The sequence below is a fragment of the Corylus avellana genome, chromosome 2 (assembly GCF_965113065.1).
Source record: "Corylus avellana chromosome 2, dhCorAvel1.hap1.2, whole genome shotgun sequence".
Classification (NCBI taxonomy): domain Eukaryota; kingdom Viridiplantae; phylum Streptophyta; class Magnoliopsida; order Fagales; family Betulaceae; genus Corylus; species Corylus avellana.
The window spans coordinates 15,494,215-15,500,214 of record NC_142491.1 but is presented as its reverse complement, the minus strand read 5'-3'; positions in this window follow the sequence as shown (position 1 = coordinate 15,500,214).

Here is a 6,000-nt window from a genome sequence, read left to right as displayed (position 1 = left end):
CTCTTCTTTTCTTTCTCTCCCTTCATTCACCCAGCACATCCACTGTAGCCGCAGTAGCAACATCCACGGCTGGGTCACGGCAGGCGACAACCCTCTCTAGCGGATCCCTTTAGGGTGATAGAATCCCTAAAGGGTTAGCCTTTCCCTTCTACGTTTTAGTTTAGAATTCAAAAACAAGTTTTGAGGCATTAGAACCGAGTTTTGAGGCATTAGAAACAAGTTTTGAGGTATTAGAAATGGATTATGAGGATGGGTTTGGCAAAAAAGTGGCCGGAGAGGGTGACCCACGACTTGGTTGTGGGTCTGGCATGGGTCTAACCGGTTAGGGGTTTTTTTTTTTTTTTTTTTTTCTCATTTTGATTTGGTATGGTTGTTCTCACTTTTATGTTTTGCATTTTTCTTAAATTGATGATGTGTCACATGGTAATTGGAGGCTGCAAAAAGGGTGTTATCAGGATGAACCTGATAGTAGGGGCTCTCTAAAATTATAGGATAACCTACAATCAATCCTATCAATAGTTTCAAAAAAAAAAAAAAAAAAACAAAAACAAAACAAAAAAAACAAGAATAACATGAATCAAGCAAAAACAACAATGATATGAAAAGAAAACATAATTCAATTGTTTTTTAGCTCATACTCTCCCATCAATTTGAAAAGAAAAGGCAAAATTACCATTTTCTGCACCAAATGTTAGTAAAAAAATTGAGATACACTGTCATTTTATCACATGCTTGATTGAATTTCCTTCAATATTATCACCCACTTGGCTTAACCATCATATATTGCAATAAGAGAACCCAAAATAATACAGAAATTAAAAGTATGCTTTTTTCAATATTTTTTGTTGCCAATGTCAATTAGGATCGATACCAATTAGCCTACCATGTTGTTTCTCCCTTTTACAAAGTTTATTTAACATACTCAAATGGTAATGAAAGAGATTTTAAGCTTTCTTGAGATGTTTATAAATCATAAAAGTACCGTAGAAGGAGTTGTTACCATAATGCAATTTATCAATTATCAATTATCAATTATCAATTTTCATTATTTTGTGGAAAACATCCTCAGAGCATAAGACTATACATTAGCACTCACTCCACGTCATACTGTTATAGTAAATTAACCTAATCTCCTCAGCCGCTTGACTAAATGTGACCATCAAATTTTCGCAAAATGTTCCCAAATCGTGGCGAGGAAGATAAAAATGAGGGAGTATTACACACGGAGTAAAATTTTGGGAATAAAAGAGAATATGTTAATTTACTGTAACAGTATGACATGGAGTGATGGTTGATGTGTACTCTTAGCTGGTGTCCTAAAATGATGTACAAAATCCTAGTTGTCATTTTTTAAAGTTAGAAATTCATAATACTACGTGTCGTGTTTTTATTGGGTATGACGTGATAAAGTAATAAATTTTGTTAAGTTACTTAACGTAAATTGATTTAAGGTAATAAACTGTTATTTTGATATACCCTAAGGATCTATAAATTTTTTTTTATACCACAGGTAGTAATTTGTAATTTAGGCTAACTACAGTGGCCTATAAATTACTTGTTATACCACATGAAGTGATTTATAATTTAGGCTAACCATAATGACCAATTTTACATTTATCCTTAAAACTAAATAGAAGGAAGAGAATAAGAAGTTTGTTGGAGCATGTTTCTCTTATAAATTAACTCAAATTTAACTAAAAATAGTATTTAAAAAGTCCATACTAGCAAGTAGTATTGCTGATGAGAATATATATATATATATATATATATATATATATATATATATATATATATATATATATATATTGTTAAATATATTGTGGAGAGTGGAAGGAAACAATGGGCTACATTGTATTCTCTTCTATATCTGATGTGATTACAAATGCATCTATAAATAGAGAAGCTATGAGTAATAAGTAAGAAAACCTAGGGAATGAATAAACCCTAATAGGAAAGACAATAATATAACATCCCTCCTCAAACTCAAGGTGCAAGCATGAGTTTGGGAAAAATAAAGGGAAATTATGATTTTTTTTTTTTTTTTTTTTTTTTTGGGTCTTCAGAGTAGTGGGCCATAATAAATTGGCCAAAACTCATGGACCATTGAATATGGTTTGACCCAAAAAGAAGTGACCCGGGTCTAACCCAATGAACCGGGTTGACTGCTATGGAGTGGGTTATAGGAATTGACCCGGTTGGCCTATTCAGCTGAACCGAGTAGGATTCGATTTGTTTCGGATCTAAGTGAACTGGGTCCAACCTATTGAACCGGGTTGACTATTTGGACCGGTTTGAAAGTGGGCCGACTTGGGCAGATGGGCCGAATGATGATTGGACCGGTTCGGTTAGTGAAACCCAGTGACCCAACCGGATTCATACCCGTTGGGTCGAGGGTTAACGGATCAGATCGACGGATCCGTTGGGGCACGTTGCTAGGGCTGACGTGGCGTGTAGAGAGGCTGACATGTGGCTGCAGGGAAAGAATGGAAATTGCCTGGCACGTGTGGTGCACGTGCCTCAAGTGGAGCGGCGCTGGGCGCGTGAAGCCCAAGCGCAGTGCCTGTTGCTGGCGCGTGGAGCCTCTGTTGGATGATTTTCGGACGGCCGGTGGCGGATCTATCGAACATTCTGAAAACCAAACCAATCCACCGGACGTGGCGGCGGGTGGCGGGGGTTGGAATTTCGGTTGCTTCTTTAGGAGGCGTGTGTGAGCTCGTGCACACCTGGAAGAGGCTCAAAATGCACATATCCACCGATCTGGGGCCGAGACACCACTTTTGGTGGTTGATTGGCCGAGAGGAGTCATGGTGGTGGCGCATGGAGAAATTGTCGGTGGTGCGTGGCGACGCGTGGAGTGCGATGGGCGGCTGATCTTCCACAGATTGGTAGATATGGACCTTGCAAGCTTGATTATGGGATTACTTTTCTATATGAGGCTGCGGTGAAGGCGTGGAAGAGATTGATAGCGTAGATGGAGAGCTTGGTGGCCCGCGGACGATCGAAATAGTGAGATCGCCAGAGAGAACACCAAGAAACGTCAATGACGTTTATTGGAGGCCACACTCTCATACATACCATGTCATATATATATGACAAAGTTTTCCTCTAAATTGGACAGAGCCTCACATTTTTTTTGGTAAATCGAGGAGGATCCAACCTCAAGGAATTGTGGCAAGAGCTTTAGTTTTGATAGCATTTTTATCAAGTTTAATGTTTAAATTCTTTGGAATGGAAATATTTTTTTGGCGTCACGCTCGCCACTAAAATTGGAGTTAAACTAATTCATGTAGAGGGAGAGTTTTGCATGAGTTTAGGATTTGTCCGACAGAGGTGAATACACAAAGTGATATTGCCTTGAAAAAATTCCTTGTAAAAAAAAAAAAACTGAGGTGACGAGAACCAGATCAACTTGATTAATACCAACCAAACAGAGCCAATTTCATACTAAGTCAAGCAAGGGAAGAATACATTTTATATAGAAGAAAATGATCACTAGTTAAGCCAAAGGGACCTACTTTGTTTTCTAAGAGCAACTGTTCTACTTGCTCAACAAATCTTTTATGGACGCTGAAGATATCATTTGAGGAAGAATACATGGCCTGCAATTTAGAAATGATACAGTTTATTGTAAAGTATGAAATGTTGAGTGCATAGCTACACATTTTAGTAATGTAGGCACATTTAATATATACACGGAAGAACAGTACAATACAGTACCAGGTCAAGTAAACTTGGTTTGCAGGTGAAATTAATTTTATGAAGATATGGGGTTCATTTCATGAGTTTTATTATAAAAATTGTAACCGTTTTTGACTGTTTGGAGTTAATAAGTTTTACTGCATTTTATAACAAGTTTTATGCTTGGGAGTTTTTTACGTTATGACCGTTTGGTCATTAGACTTCCTTTATGACATTAAAAAAAAAAAAAACTTTGCAGCACATATACTTGTATAAATATGTTGAGCTCTAATAATGATATACAGGAAAAATTACTTTCTTTTCTTGTCAATACGTATAGTGTTGTAAAACACTTCTTTTATGGCATAAAGCCATATGCTATATTATTGGTTTTTCCTATAAATAATATTTTGAAGTCCTTCGTCCACTTTGACAATTGGGTTATTTTATTACTCTTCGTTATTAGAAGTGCATCCTTAACGAAGGTAGATGCTATAGTCTAATCTAGGGAGGTTGCATGTCAAAGAATCCGATCGCACCTAGTTATACACTCCGGGAGGCACAAATCAACCTTTAAAAACAATGCTCTTGCGTGATTCTATAGCATTGTGAGATATTTCCATATTATACTTTTCATCTCTTTGTATTTTATTTATTTTCTTGTTAATATTCAGATTATAATTACTTTATATCAATGAGAATTTGTGCACTATTCAAAATTATTTCTAACAATTATTAGGTCTAATTTAATCATATGATATAATTGAAAATTAGTTTCATTTTCTTTGCTTTAGGGTTTCTCTTTTTCTTGTGCATATTAATATATACCGAATAGTCTAAAAAGTGGTGCAGATGGAATTTATTGGAATTTATGGTGGACCTTCAATTCCTGTTGATGGACGTACGTTTGCTTAGATTTCATAAATTAATTTTTTTAGAATTCCAAAAAAATAATAAAAATATCGAGATTTATTATTTGTTAAGAATTTGGAACTATTATTTCTCTTCACTTTTATCATTTTAATTTCTACAAAATATATTGAGATTTATTATTTGTTAAGAAGTAATTGTACGACTCAGATCCTCCAAAGAATACTTGGCTATCGTTAACCATTTTTATTCATGATATTGTATAAGCTGAGAAAGTTACATTATTTTGATTTAATGAAAGCTTGAAATTTTCACGAAAAAAGAATCTATATTTAACCCAAAAACACAAGTCTTAATTTGCTACACTATTCTATGATTTGGCTCAAGTCCTCGTCAACATCAAAGTTAGACAAGAATTTCTTACAAATTGGACGGTAAGAAAATTCATCAAACTCAGTCTCTAAATGTGCTAAGTGATAACGAGAGATTAGACTTACAAGTGGAGCTGATACCCTAAAGAAGTATAGTTATCAACGACGACTTGGTATTTGGTCACAAATAATGAGTTATCAACGACGACGCCTTTTATTGTCGTTGACAACGTATTATAAATGACTACACAAGAGTCATTGCTAATAATTGTCGTTATGTTATTTGGGCCAATCTCTTAACATTATTAGTGACGATATTAAGATTGTTGCTGGTAATTTTTTTTGACGGGACATTTGCGTTGACTCATCATCCCTCGACGTTTTTAGCAACAGCTTTTGGTCATAGCTAAAAGCTGGATTTCACGTAGTGAGATACACCTAACAATAAAACGAAAATAATCTATAAAATCATAAAAACTAGAGAAAATGACTTTTAGCACATGTAAATTTATGGCAGGAAATATCTAATAATCTCCTACCAAAGGCTGTCTTAGATCATCAAAATGGTGACTTTTATGCTAGGAAATGTTTGAACTTTAATGGTTTAAGGCTACCTTAATGGTTTAAGACTTAAACTCTATTACTTGTGCTGATGAGACAGTACACAGCCCTACATGTGGTGCTTTATTCGATTGTGGAAAATATATTTCTTTGTTTCTTTGCCTTTCTTCTTTTTTCCCAATGGCGCTCCTCACTCCCAAGGTTCCCACAACACCTACCCTGGCAAATGCCATGGCTCATGCTTCCCATCTCAGAATCCCGTCTACAATCCCACCGCTCCTGCTACAACATCTCTACTGACAAGACCTACCATCTAGAGCTCCTAGAAGCTTGTTCCCCCAAGCTTCACATTGACTCCTCCAACGGCTGGCTCGTCGAAGAAGGCTCATCATCTTAGACACTCCTCTGCCATCTTTCTCCTCAATCCTATCACCCGAGGGCCGAGTCAAGTTTCATCTCCCTCTGCTCTCCTCCTTCCCCTGCATTGAGAGTGTCAACTACTCCAAAGTTGGTAAGGAGT